Below are 15690 nucleotides of genomic sequence, written 5' to 3'. Positions count from 1 at the left end.
ATTCTTTTCCCATTTAGAAAATAAAAATATTCCTCAGAATCATAGAAAAAATAGTATAAAAAAATATAGGCGACCATTAAACCTAAAAAATTGTAAGCCATCTTTTGATTGTATCCTGACTCTTTGAGTGACGATATTTTGATATAAGAAACTGTTGAACAGAATCTTTAGTAATGACCAAATATTGGGTAGGCTTTTGTATTTATGTCTCAGTTTATAAATTCGATAGTGATTATTTGTGTGATTATGGGAAACAGGTGTTTGGGAATATACTTCTCTAGCCAAGTATTTACCTAGTTAGTAGGTACAGTCAACATCCTGATATGTACAGTCGCCATACTGATATGTACAGTCGCCATACTGATAGGTACAGTCGCCATACTGATAGATACAGGCGCCATACTGATAGGTATAGTCACCGTATTGATAGGCACAGTCGCCATACTAATAAGTACAGGTGCCATACTGAACCGTATTCACGTGGCTTATGGTAGCATGGATTTTCATTTCCTAATTGGCCCTTTCACAAATTCTTAATTTTAGGATATCTTGGGATATTCTCAGTTGTACCTATTAATAATTAAATACAGTACTATGTATATGTATTTAGTGTCGAAAAAAAGCTTAGAACTATGTATTGATATAATGTACTTATGTAAGTTTAAAGTTTAGAGTCTATCAAATGTGTGGTCTTTAGTTTGAGTGGATGAAAATTATTTGACCTATTTGTGTATTTATCACTTTTTTTTGCGAGAAGGTCTGCTGTCTCCGGCTTCTAGGAAATAACGGGAAAAAGTAACCCCAAGCCGAACTCACGCAGTATCTATACCATTTTCTCCCCGTTTTTGGCCTTGTGGTATACTTAGGAACTATGGTCAGGTAACTTTTCCCATCACTTCCTGCTAGATGTGCCAACCTTTGCCGAATGAGTAAAAAGAGACAAACATTGTACATAAAAAGGTGTTGATTCACAAACCTGACAGTATAGCTTTCCAAAGTTTGTTTGAGAATTTTATGTCGCAACTAAATGATTTGAATTTCGATGTCAAAATGGCCATTGAAATTTGCAACACGTACCGAACAATCAGTTACCCAAGAAATATATCTGGCGTCACAGTAGTGTAAAAGTCAAATCATCTGTAACCAGCATTATCGTTAACGAAGTCACAGCAGTGCAAAAGTCAAATCATCTGTTACCAGCATTATCGTTAACGAAGTCACAGTAGTGCAAAAGTCAAATCATATGTAACCAGCATTATCGTTAACGAAGTCATAGTAGTGCAAAAGTCAAATCATATGTAACCAGCATTATCGTTAGCGAAGTCACAGTAGTGTTAAAGTCAAATCATCTGTAACGAGCATTATCGTTAATGACGTCACAGTAGTTTAAAAGTCAAATCATCTGCAACCAGCATTATTGTTAACGAATCTTTCTGTGCATCAAAAGCTTAATTTATTTCGAGCCGCTGGATCTTACAATTATGTTTCAACCATAGAGTTTACAAGTTTCTAATAGTTTGAAAAAAGATGAACGCAAAAGAAATACAACATGCATATAACGAACATTGGTACTTATGCCATTTTTATCGATTATTTTCGATATTTATCGTGTTTCTGGCATCTTTTGTTTATCGAGTATTATCGATATTAATGGTGTTTCTGTCAGGGCCGCGGACCGGGTAGGACAACTAGTAAAAAATTCCGGGGACCCATAACGGTCAGAGGGCCCACCGCCATCACATTTTTGCCATTCACAGGGACCTACTGAATAATGTTTAAGGCCCACAAAGCCAGTCCGCGGCCCTGATGTCTGTCATCTTTGGTTTTTCTAGTGTTATAGATATCAATCACCTTTCTGTACGTTATAATTACAAATGATTCATTTCAATTTTACTTTTCGTTATATAATATAGCAATCCATTTTAATACTGAGAAATAAAAGAATCGCATTATCACGTATCTAAATAAACAATTGCATCCCGAATGTGATAGGTCCCTCATGCTTCCTGCGGATGGTTTAATTGGAATGTATTAATAACTTACTCAGTACTGGGACTGAATAAACACAGAAAACTGCTGATAGGGGGAGTGTGAAGAAATTGGAAACCGGCTTTTTCCTCATTTCAGCTTCACTTCTGTTGATGTTGATTCGTATGCATTATGAGGTCAAATAACGACAAGATACGTATGAATGATAATTACAGATTTGTTACTTGTGATATTTATAAAATAATCGAAAACTGCAAAAACTATTCAAACAACAGATGTCAATAAGAACACGATAAATCAAAGTGATAATAGCCAACGCAATAACTCAATGAATAGCCACCACAACACCTCAGTGAATAGCCATCACAATAGCTCAATGAATAGCCACAACACCTCAATGAATAGCCATCACAATAGTGCAATTGACAACTATCGCAATAGTTTAATAAATAGCCATTACAATACCTCAATGAATAGCCACTACAATACCTCAATGAATAGCCACCATAATAGCTCAATGAATAGCCATCACAGCAGCTCATTGAATAATTATCGCAATAGCTCAGTGAATAGACATTACAATAATTATTCAGAATTAAAAAAAATTACAATAACTATAGTAAAATCTACAAATAATTTATTTCTCTAAGTTTGAAAGTGAAAATTTAAGAGACACTCACATTATTGTGAACTAAATCCTATTTAAATCCTAAATGTTTTATCACAATTCCAAAATTATTCAACATTTCGAATGAATTCTTAACAGTCTTGATGGTCCTAAGGTACCACAATGACACAATTAAGAATATCTTTGAATGAGTTCTCAATAATTCCAAAGTAGTAGGTTAATCCAAAAGTCAATGAACACTTTGCAATTCTAATGAATAATTTGAATAAATAATAACTCTCACAACTACAAACTCGGATCATAAGATTCAAAAAAATGTAAATGAAAAACTATTGAATAATTGTTTAGCACGTGCCCTTTATATATGCATCCCCATTTTATCTATGTCGCAATAAAACTTAATTATTTCCATGGAAAATCAAAATAACTCTTGAACTTTGATACTTTTATAAATATCTAGTTTAGCACTTACATGATAAAGTCAGGTACGTTTAAATAAAATATATAGAACCGTCTGTCCGATGCATGTAAAATATTTGTACAACACATAACATAGTACCTTCCTGCTTTGACTCTTTCTAACGAAATATAATTGACCTTAAAATCACCAAAAATACAATCTTTAGAATGAAAAGTCATATCGTTCGTTTGTTGACTGTTAAAATTTTGATGCACAAGAAAAAAAGTAAACAACCGTCCCAACCTTTTCCCCAAACAAACAAATAAATAACAAATGTTATGAGTGATACCTGAATTTTTATGCTTTGTGATCATTTTAAAAGATAAGTGGATACCGACGTACCCTTTTCCTGTTTTCCTTTTTTTTTAGTGACTATGAATGCAAAGCTTATTCGAGTGTTCAAATTATAAGGGTTGTAGATTCACAAATCTACACCTTTATCAGCCATCTAGAGAATTTATGTCTATTTTAATGGTTACTTGTGCGTGCGGCTTTCACAAAAATGACATTCACAGGGCTATTATCATTTACTTTTGAATGCTATTTTTATTGCTATTTTAAAAATTACAAAAATAAAAGGAAAAGGAAATTTTCATAGGTCTAGATAGATCTTATCATCCTATTTCATGTTTTGTGTACAGGCTGACAACAGTATGTAGAAAAATTTCAGACTATTGCGTTTCACTACACGATTTAGATTCGCAGTTGTAAATAGTACAAGACATTTAATACTGCAATGTTTGATAAACTCATGAGCCTGGAACATGTAATATTTGCACACTGCTCTCCAGGTATATGGCTGCATATGAACATTTGCTACATGTGCAGAAAACGCCGCGTATGATGCAATCAGGAAGGTTCTGGGCCCCAATATCTCCAAAGTCAATGCACTGGATGGAGAGGTGATCAATAACAGGAGCAAGCATATGTCGAGCACAACTTTGATATATGTTACAGTTTTCGCACCGCCAGGATTACCTGTCACGAAGAAGGTCGGTGAGGTGCCAATAGTGTTAGAGCTTAAATTGAGCCATATATTACCTGGCAAGCGGAAAGGCTCCCGAAAAATCTCCAGCCTGCTTCCGCATCTCTATGAGCTCCTTCTCATCTGTTGGAAGGAAGGAACAGTTCCAAAGAACATAAGTGACGCCAACTTTATTAGGAATAAGAATGACCTCAGATACTTCATCATTTACCGAGGCATTTCACTCCAAAGTATTACAGGGAAGGACTTTGCAATAGTAGACTCAAGCAAGTCGCAGACCGGTGCTTCCGTTGTCTTTCAAGCATTCAGATAAATAGTGGATATGATTTCTCCGTTCATCAATTGCAAGAGAAATGTCGACCTCGATGGTAGATTGTGCAACCTCTCCATGATGAAAGCCAAGAACTATTTTATGGCATATTCTCATCAGAGAACGTCTATTCGCAGACGATGCAAAACTCGTTGCCCACAATGAAGTCCGTCTCCAGAACCTTAAAAACGGTCTCTCTTATGCACGCTCAGTGTTCACCCTCACTATCAGCATCAAGAAAACGGTTGTCGTGGTACAACGCCTTGAAAAGCAGCCAGCAGTCACAGTCGATACTATTCTCTTGGATGAAGTCAGCAAGTTCTGCTACCTAGGATAGGACCTACAGTGACTAATAACTTGAAGAGGAAATCAGCAAGCGCATCGAAAGGCGATCACGACCTTCGACAGGCCCACAAAGCGAGCCTGGATTAACAACAAGCTTACGAAGACTAATATGCTAATCCTCCAGGCATGCTTCCTCGGTACATTGCTGCATGGAGGCTAAACATGGACTTCCAGAAGAGGAAACTCAACAGCTTCTACCTCTTCTGTACCGGTCACATCCTTGGTACCACGTAGAAAGAAAAGTTCACCAACACTTACTTTCTCCCCCAGGCCAAACAATCAATCCTCAAATCAATGAATCAATCAAATCAATCAGTTGCAGTAACTGATTCAATTAAACGATTACAGCAACTGATTCAATTAAACGACTTAAAAATAAACTAAAATACGCTAAATTAAACGGATGATAAATTGAACGTCTAACTACACAATGCACGTGCGAGCAAGACAAAAATTTACCCACTAAAGAATTTACGTTAGGATGTGTATGACCAGTTTCAGGTAGACATTGTTGACATATTTTACAAACAGCTAACTGAGGGATTAAAACAAAAATACTCATCACGGACCAATACATATAAGTTTACTTGAAGCAGGGAAGGAGGAAAAGCAAATAAAAAGTATGAATCAAATTACTACTTTACAAAATGCTACATTTGCAAAGCCTAAATTTATAATAAGAGAAACTGTGCAGTATGTGTCGTGGAAATGTGTACTTTCGGTACAGTATTTACAATGTTACAAAACACCCAAATAACACTATAGGCTTCATAAATTGACTTTAGGTGTTATCAAGAAGACAACTTGACGAACACCGGGAAATGGTAAGTTAATTTTCAATAATTTTCACCGTTTCCTTAACCCTTTCACGCGTGTCAATAATTTCAGATGTTATGTCCAATTTGGTCTTTCCCATGGTTGAATCTACAACAGCCACTAAAATTGCTGAGTATTTGTCAGTTGTTTTAAATGTGGGTTTGTTCTACATAAACGATATTACTGTTTATGTTTACTCACTGAGTACTGATATAGTCAAGTTTATAAAATATTCCAGTTATTGATTTACCCACGTCAAATACGTAATGTATTCCATTGCAAAATACTTTTCTGATGTTTCAAAATAAAATAATCAACATTTGCATCCTCTTTAATGCTATTTTGAAACATATTTGGCTTTGACCTTATGTTTATCCCGTCAAGACCTGTGAAAAATTAATACACGTTATCTCTTTATACCGGGACTGCTGCTTTCATACTAAACGTATAAAATATTTCGTGTACCTCTCTGTTGTACACAATACACTGTGGCTTTAGTGACATTATGTATGATGTTATCAAAATCAGTGTTGTGCTTTGCACTGTCTGTTCCTTCTACTAATAGTCTTCTTGGTCTAAGTGGTCTAGTTGTTTTAATGATGCTAAAAGTGGTGCTGTCTAGTGATTATCAACTTTCACTTTCGGTGATCTCGTAGCTCCGCACAGGACTTCAATCATGCTCCCTTTTGTTCTCTATAAGAGTACCTTTCGGTCAGAAGAATTAGTTTTAGTTTCTCCAAATTATTTATGGATGGAAAAGGCTATATTTTATTTGACTGTAGGATTAGACAGAAAAAAATCATATGTGCATCTTGAAATCCTGTAATATATTCCGTGCAGTTCGATAAAGCCATGCAGGACATACTGATTCTAAAAAAGACATAAAAAGACAAATACACTACAATAATTTGACACTAATATACCATCACAGTAAAGGAAAGGAAATAGTTTAAATATCTGTTAATATTTTATCTCGTCCAACATAAAAAGACAGGTTCCAGTCAATTTGTGATGAGGAAAGTCTTTATGTTTCAGATTAAACTCACACAAAGGATTTTGGTACAAAATGAGTGTTTTAATTTGTTCGAACTAAGAAACATTAGCGCACCACTGACAACTCTTGGCTGATAAGTTTCAAGTGCCTGTGCTTCCGCTTATTATTTGTTTTTCCCCACTCGAAAGTAGTCCCAACATAATATGAACTCTGTCTTCAAATTTGATGACCTAAGATAATGAATTAAAGACTAATCTGCTTTATTGAAATAGTAATGATAACTAAGTTCAATAAATGTATGGCAAATCTTAAATTAGGGCCCCGAAAATAATGTCCTCTAAATTATATTCATACAACAGTGATACATGCGTAAACCGAATGTTTCACATATGCAGTTTATCAATATGAGGGCTCTCGAGTTCCTCACAGGTGATAACAACTTTGAATAGGAAAAAAAATCTATAGAAATCTGCATTTGAGGAGTGGGATGGATCAGTCGGTCGATCCTTCTACGGTATGCCGGTGGGTCGTGAGTTGGAACCTCAGTGCCGAAGAGTTCCTTTTAGAGTACCCTTGAGGGAGGTACTTGCATCAGCTGAGCTGCCAAGAATGTTGATTGAAGCAAAAATAACTGATGACATCTTGCTGAAGAATGAAATGTCACATTAAACTAGGTTTGATTTGATTTATGTGGGTCTGAAGCCATTTTTCAACACATGGCCTCCAATATAACTGGTGGAAAAAGAAACCTCGAAAAGCCGTGAAGAAATACTGACCACGGGAAAACATAAACAAATAAGGATTATAATTATTTTTAGCAGTAGTAGCAATATTATTATTGCCCATTTGACGTAGTATGGTATTTAACTAGTGAGATTTCTTTAGTTTTGGTAAGTACGATAATTAGCAAGCAACGAGAATTAATAAAGATGCCACATAACGCTTTTTCTATCAGATATAAATACAGTATTTGGTGTCTCATGCTTCAGGCGCTTCACGCATATTCTATCAGAGATAAATACAGCATATGGTGTCTCAAGCTTCACGCATATTCTATCAGAGATACAGTATATGGTGTCTCAAGCTTCACGCATATTCTATCAGAGATAAATACAGTATATGGTGTCTCAAGCTTCATGCATATTCTATCAGAGATAAGTATACGGTATCTCAAACGTTACGAATATTCTATCAGAAGTAGCATATAGTATAGCAAGCTTCATGCACATTCTACCATATATAGCATATGGTGTCGCAGCTTCACGCATATTTAATCAGAGATAAGTATATGGTCGGGCCCCGCGTTTGCCAAGGCCGTTCCTAAGTACAGGATATGGCAAGCTTCAAGCATATTCTATCGAGATAAGTATACGGTATCTCAAACGTTACGAATATTCTATCAGAAGTAGCATATAGTATGGCAAGCTTCAAGCATATTCTATCGAGATAAGTATATGGTATCGCAAGCTTCATGCGTATTCTATCAGAGATAAATACAGTATATTGTATATCAAGCTTCTGGCATATTCTATTAGAGATAAGTATTGTATATGGTATATCAAGCTTTACACATATTCTATCAGAGACAATATATAGTATCTCAAGCTTCTGGCATATTCTATCAGAGACAAGTATATAGTATCTCAAGCTTTACACATATTCTATTCGAGATAAGTATGTATTATCTCAAGCTTTACACATATTCTATTAGAGATAAATATTATATATGGTGTCTCAAGCTTTACACATTTTCTATCAGAGACAATATATAGTATCTACAGCCTCTGGCATATTATATTAGATGTAAGTGTTATATATAGTAACTAGAGCAGTGCTGTCGAACCCGCGGCCCGCGGGCTGATTTTAAATGGCCCGCCAGAGCTCAAGCAGCTACATAGTCGTTGCTTTTCAGTTTTCTGCTGCGGCCCTCGGCTTCAAGAAAAACATTTTGCAGTGGCCCATGGTGTCAAAAGGGTTGGACAGAGCACTGATCTAGAGTTTCATGCATATTATATCAGAGATAAGTTTATGGTATTTCTAGCTTTATGCATTTGCTATCAAATACGACTTTACTCGCCAATAATGGAGGTCGTAAATGTACGCATTTAGCAATTAGGTTTCCGAGTTAACGCAACGAAAGGCGATGTAGGGATGGAATCACATTCTAAAATTCTCAAAATCTGATTCGTTAAAATAGTTGTGACAGTTTTAATTGGAGAACTAATCTTTCTAAACTTTAAATCCATCTCACGCATAAACGCAATGTTCCTCTCACGGTTTTCTAGTTTTACCATTTTGCATCGACCGGTTGTCAAGTTATATGTGAAGAACTCAAGCTATGTTCAGAATTCATTGCATCATTTCATTCTTTTAATCTATAAAGATTCACCTTCCAACTATTTTATGTAATTGTTCCTTGTAGTATTTAAGTGACTAAAATTCCTAAGGAAAGTGAAGTTCTTTTATAGTATCATTTTCGCATCGGAAAATAATATACAATCAAATTTAAAATCCAAAATTTGTCGATTTTATGGTCATTGTCTTCTCACCTCCAAGCAGAATAGTTTCTTTTGGGCTGTCTCTCTAATATTATCGTATCGGAGTTGGAATCTCTTAAGTTTCTTCTTACTATTGAGTATGCATGAAACTTTAAAAAGAAAATTTACCATAGACCAGTAGTTAGGGGCGGGGGCAGCCCCACTGAGGGCCAAGTTCCAACCAAACAACTTTTTTATTGGAAGAGAACCCCAGAATTAAGTTTTACGGGGATAGCGTGGGGGCCAGAAATATTTGCTACGCAACTGCCAAAGACAGAGTAAAAAATCTTATATATTGAAGACGGCACAGGAAAAGCAATAATGCATTGCTTTAACTCATTAGGACGGCATATATATATATATATATATATATATATATATATATATATATATATATATATATATATATATATATATATATATATATATATATATATATATATATATATATATATATATATATATATATATATATATATATATATATATATATATATATATATATAGAGAGAGAGAGAGAGAGAGAGAGAGAGAGAGAGAGAGAGAGAGAGAGAGAGAGAGAGGGGGGGGAGAGGAAGATTTGGATTTTTTTCGTTTGATTTTTTTTAACGTAGCTTTAACAATTTTTAAGTCATATCGATACGATGTTTGCAGATTGGCAGTTTATAGTGATGTCTAGCATTGGGGCATCATGCCGCAGACATGTAGCATGACGCTCCACCCAGTCACATTATCCTGACACCAGGCCGACCAGTCCTAACACTAACCTGTTAATGCTGAGCGCCAAGTGAGGAATTTGTTAGTACCATTTTTGTAAGTATTTGTTATGACTCGACCGGGATCGAACCTACGACCTCCCGCATCCGAGGCGGACGCTCTAATCACTAGCCACTGGAGCGGTGAGAGATAGATACACGCACACATACATACAGGCGTACGTACGTACTTACACACACACACACACACACACACACACACATATACATACATACACATACATACGTACATACGTACATACATACATACATACATACATAATTTTTCTACATATGTTTTACGTTTCTCGCACTTTACGCATATTTGATCGAGATGAGATGAAGGTCTAAAGAAGGTATGTCTTGTTAACTCAAAAATAAATTTAGAAACGTAAATATCGCATGCATTCTCTCTCTCTCTCTCGGCCTCTCTCTCTCTCTCTCTCTCTCTCTCGGCCTCTCTCTCTCTCTCTCTCTCTCGGCCTCTCTCTCTCTCTCTCTCCAGAGCACAGCAAATATCACTGTAACAAATCAACTTGGGTTGCATTACATGACTTCATCGCGTGTCTGACCTTTTCATATCAGTGATAGAAAGAACGGAAACACCGGTCTCACTTCCGGATATTGATCCGCTGCGCAAGTTATAACTGACATTTTATTTCAAGAGGAAAAATTACATCCCTCAAATAAAGCTGCAATCCATTGGCTCGGAAACAATATAAACCTGTATCCCTCGTCTCGGAAATAATACTCATTGTTACCTTCTTAATGAAGGGATCGTTGAATTATAATCAGAATTAAATAGACGGAATTAGGTGACTCTTGCTTGCGAGCGTAAGAAGATAACTTCTAATGGAAATTTATAGCTTTTAGTGAAAACAATAAAATAAAAAATATAAACGTTTACCTGTTGGTAATTAATATTGCTTAAATAATATCCGACGAAACACAATCAGTTAATCAAAATTAGATTTGAAGGTACAGTCTTAATTTCGACATGATGGCGTAGTAATTCACATTTTATACGATTCAGAACCTGAAATCATGAGTTTTCTTCCAGAGGTTATATGACACCTACATCATGTTATGGATTGTGATTTCAAAGAAAATAACGCATCAAATTAAAGAACAAACATTATCTGATTCCGGATGCACTGAAATATCATAGTATAATACGGAATATCTAAAAACAAATATAGTGTCAAAGAAGAAACTAACCTTCATGTTGGTATTTTATGATACGACTCATTTCTTAATGTTTGTATTTTATGATACGACTCATTCCTTAATGTTGGTATTTTATGATACGACTGATTCCTTAATGTTGATATTTTATGATACAACTCATTCCTTAATATCTTCATTTAATTATACGACTCGCTACTCCATCAACAGGTATTGTCATAAAAATAAATGTGCTTGTTTTTTATTAATTTTCGTTCAAAGACGAGTTTCGTTACGAAAAAGCTATTTTACGTTCTCTTGAATTGCTAAAATATTCAATTCAAAGGATCGTTCTACGGTATATTAAGAAAGACTATAAAGAGAATTGTGGTGAATATTCAGGTCCTATGATAGTTTCTTTGAAATATTAACTCATATTGCTGGGCTAAAATAAATACAAATTTACTTTAAAACCATCTTATCTTCGTGAATTATTTATACGGCACATCTTTTCATTTGATGTGTATGCTGAGGATAAAAGTATTCCGCATGAAATACGCAAATAAACGTCTGAGAAAATAAGAATAACAATAAAATCCAATTACATTCATCAATACTCGTTTCATAATGGGGAAAATTAATTTGACAAACTAGTGTATATCTGGGAAATCACGACCAACCTAATTTTTCAGTGTAGTTTTCGTTCAAAAGTATCAAAATCGAAATTGATAATCACCAAACCAGCTAAACCTTATGGTATTTTGAAAGTCATTAATATTACTACACATCAAATAGCTCCCAACTAAAGTGTACTAAATAATACAGCTTTCAGAGAGGTGCTGCAGATATTTCATGAGTTTAACATGAAATCAATGAAGACGTTAGCAAGTGATATTTTGTATTTGCTTTTAGAAATGAGGTTATATATATATATATATATATATATATATATATATATATATATATATATATATATATATATATATATATATATATACAGTGGCGTCGCTAGGGGGGTGCAGGGGTTGCGGACCTCACCGGGTGACACCATCTCAGAGGGGTGACACCAAAATGAAAACTTGCAAATTTTACAGAGCACACACTGCTCGGTCTAGTCGGATTTCATAAGCGGATAACCGATCACAGTTAAATACATGACTAGCAGGCACAGCAGTGGCGTCGCTAGGGGGATGCGGGGGGTGCGGACTGCACCGGGTGACATCATCAGAGGGGGTGACACCAAAATGACATTACTAAGGATTCTGTATGTATGTATATATGTATGTATGTATGTATGTATGTATGTATGTATGTATATATATATATATATATATATATATATATATATATATATATATATATATATATATATATATATATATATATATGTATATATGTATATATATATATATATATATATATATATGTATGTATATATATATGTATATATATATGTATATATATATATATATATATATATATATATATATATATATATATATATATATATATATATATATATATATATATATATATATATATATATATATATATATATATATATATATATATATATATATATATATATATATATATATATATATATATATATATATATATATATATATATATATATAACGGATGAGGAACCCTCCAACCCGTGCATCAGTGTAGACTGTAGACCATTCCCGAACCTGCCTGGACGACGTTCCTGACTTCAATATGAAAAGATCATGCAACAATCATATTGCCAGGTTGGATGTATATGGTTTTCATTTTGGCTTGAGAACCATTTTTATAGCATCTCTATTGTAATACCCTCATTTGATCCGTTTGGTTACCACCATCAAAACTTTTATTCTCCAATTTGTATTATGCGTGATACAAACTATTCTCTCTCTCTCTCTCTCTCTCTCTCTCTCTCTCTCTCTCTCTCTCTCGCCTTTTGGACGGTTTGACTAAACTTTACCATCATTCACAGGGCCAGAGACATCGACGTATGTCACAAGCGAAAATCCCCAATGCTCGTATTTTCATGGATTTTCGCCCGTATCTAGCTACGATAAAATCCCCAATGCTCGTATTTTCATGGATTTTCGCCCGTATCTAGCTACGATAATCCAGAGAGACAGACATACATTCACTCTATCGAATAATTATCCAAGAAGGTTCGAAATTTTGCCTACTGACATAGACATAAATAGGTACATCACTGTCATATTTATGTAAAATATTCAAAGTTAAATTTAGATTTCGAACCGCAAGTAAAAGTGTTACTTTTGAACATATTCCTATACCATTTTACATTGAATGCAGGAGAACATTTCTTTGTTAAATGTCATAGATTTGTTGTTGCATGCATGAAACGTTTAACAGTCCCGCTGTTATTTGCCGAACAATTTCATATAAAGGGCTGGAAAACTAGGCACAACAGAATTTGTATACTTTATCAACAGTCCCACTCGTATCATGAAGTTCATTTAATGAAATGGCAATATTAAACACACCGTCATCCATCACTGTAGGCAGCATGTCTACTCTCTCGTAAACATCTGTACTGCGTTGATGATGGCCCATGATTTTGTAAGAAACAGCAAACAGAAATTGACCTTAATACATGTGCCGTATGTAATCGCTTATATTACGAGTCTAACTGCAAACTGAACAGACCCAGATCTGCCGGCGCATAATACACCAGCAGATCTTGGTCTTGACAGTTTGTTAGGAGTAATCATTAGAACAAACAACATAGATCATGATCTGCAGGCGCATAATGCGACGACAGATCAGAATCTGTGTTGTTTGCAGTTTGACTCAACTTATAAGCGAGTAATGACTGCATTTTGTTCCCTGCTTTACGTATGCCCAGTACATAACTTGTAAATAATATTTAAGAATTACGGAGCGATCTTTAAAGAGCTCTTTCAAATATTTCTTCAATAATAAGACGAATCGTTGTGAGTTTGACCATTATCGTCACTACTTTATCCTATCACTACGGCAACCTATTCAAGTGGCGTACGTAAGATTCACTGTTTCAAAGGTTACCTGTTTTAAACGTTACCTAATCCATAAACTACTTGATAAATCTATTTCTTATTTAGTGTTATCGCGTTTATAGTACTGCGAGCGCAGTTCCCGTACGAGAAGATTTAGTGTAAATACATAAACTTGTTCGAATACTCCGCTCTTATTTGTATGTGTCTGATCCTGAATTGAATTAAATTCACAATCAACTTCTCAAATATAAAACAAAGAATAAGGGTCCTTGCAAAGTAAATTTGTATTAAAGATAACACTATAGAGGGTAAAATAAACATCGACGTATTCCAGCGTTGTACGTGGTATTAAAGACACCATTCAAGTGGGCACAATAAACCTATTTTCCTCTAAGTGTAATCATAAAATTATACATTAAACACTATATATGCAAATTAATAAATGTATATGTCAAGGACACTTGAAGGGTTTATTACAGTCTAGATGAGTTTATATTATGTTTTCTTGGCTGGGAAGTTTGAATCATTGTGTGTACGTGATAACTCTGAATAATTGTATGTGCGTGACATCTTTACACATAAAGACACATCACACAACAACTTAAATCCTGCAGCAAGGAAAACTGTAATGTACACAATACAGTGAAACACCAACAGGTTTTATTTTTGTATAATTTGTATCCCCCTAAATATGCATATAAATTTATTTTGTCTTTCCTCTTAAGGAAAACTTTTGTCAAAAATCATATAACGTTTGGATATGAATCACCAGACACTAAAAATATGGTTATTGCATCTATATTGTTTTGGCATCAAAGATCGTAGAAACATGGAATATTTGCACCGTTATCACCTATATCATCGTCCTCCTTTCTTTCTTGAATTTGTACAACTCATTCGTGGAGGTAGACTTTACAATTCATGCGTGATATAATACTTTACAATTCATGCGTGATATATCACTATACAACTCATGCGTGATATAACACTACAATTCACGCGTGATATAACAGTGCACAGTTCACAATATAACACTTTACAATTTATGCGTGATATAACTCTTTTCAGTTCACTTTACAATTCATGCGAGATATAACACTGTACAATTCATGCGTGATGTAACACTACAATTCATGCGCGATATAACAATGTACAATTCACAATATAACACTTTACAACCCATGTGCGATATAACACTTTACAATTCATGCGTGATGTATCACTTTACAGCCCATGTACGTTATAACACTTTACAACCCATGCGTAATATAACACTGTACAATTCACAATATAACATTCTACACCTCACCTAACGTTCCGATGCTGACGACAAATACTGTACCTATTATCTTGTAAAATCCCAAAAATCTGCTATTTTAACTAATGCGGCTTATTATTACTGTCTTACACCACAATATAGCAAAATGGCGCGTGGATATAATCATTCTTAAATTGTGCACTCACTGATCCGTGGTGCAAGAATGCCGTTCGGTGTAATGTGTAGCTGGCTAGAAAGGAAATATGGCGCATATTGAAGGCATCTGTACATCTGTGTCATAATTGACCATTCTACTTAGTAGCCTTAGATAATAACGAGAAATAAATATAGTATGATATTATACTGGTATACACAAGCGGGGAGGGCGTTTTCAGAAAAGACATTGATCAGGTTCACTTTCATTCTTACCTTCATTTTTTTTTTTCGTTT

Source organism: Sinohyriopsis cumingii, chromosome 6 (genome assembly GCF_028554795.1).
Source record: "Sinohyriopsis cumingii isolate HCF-2022 chromosome 6, ASM2855479v2, whole genome shotgun sequence".
In the NCBI taxonomy this organism is placed as follows: Eukaryota; Metazoa; Mollusca; class Bivalvia; order Unionida; family Unionidae; genus Sinohyriopsis; species Sinohyriopsis cumingii.
Note: the sequence above shows the minus strand (reverse complement) of the source record.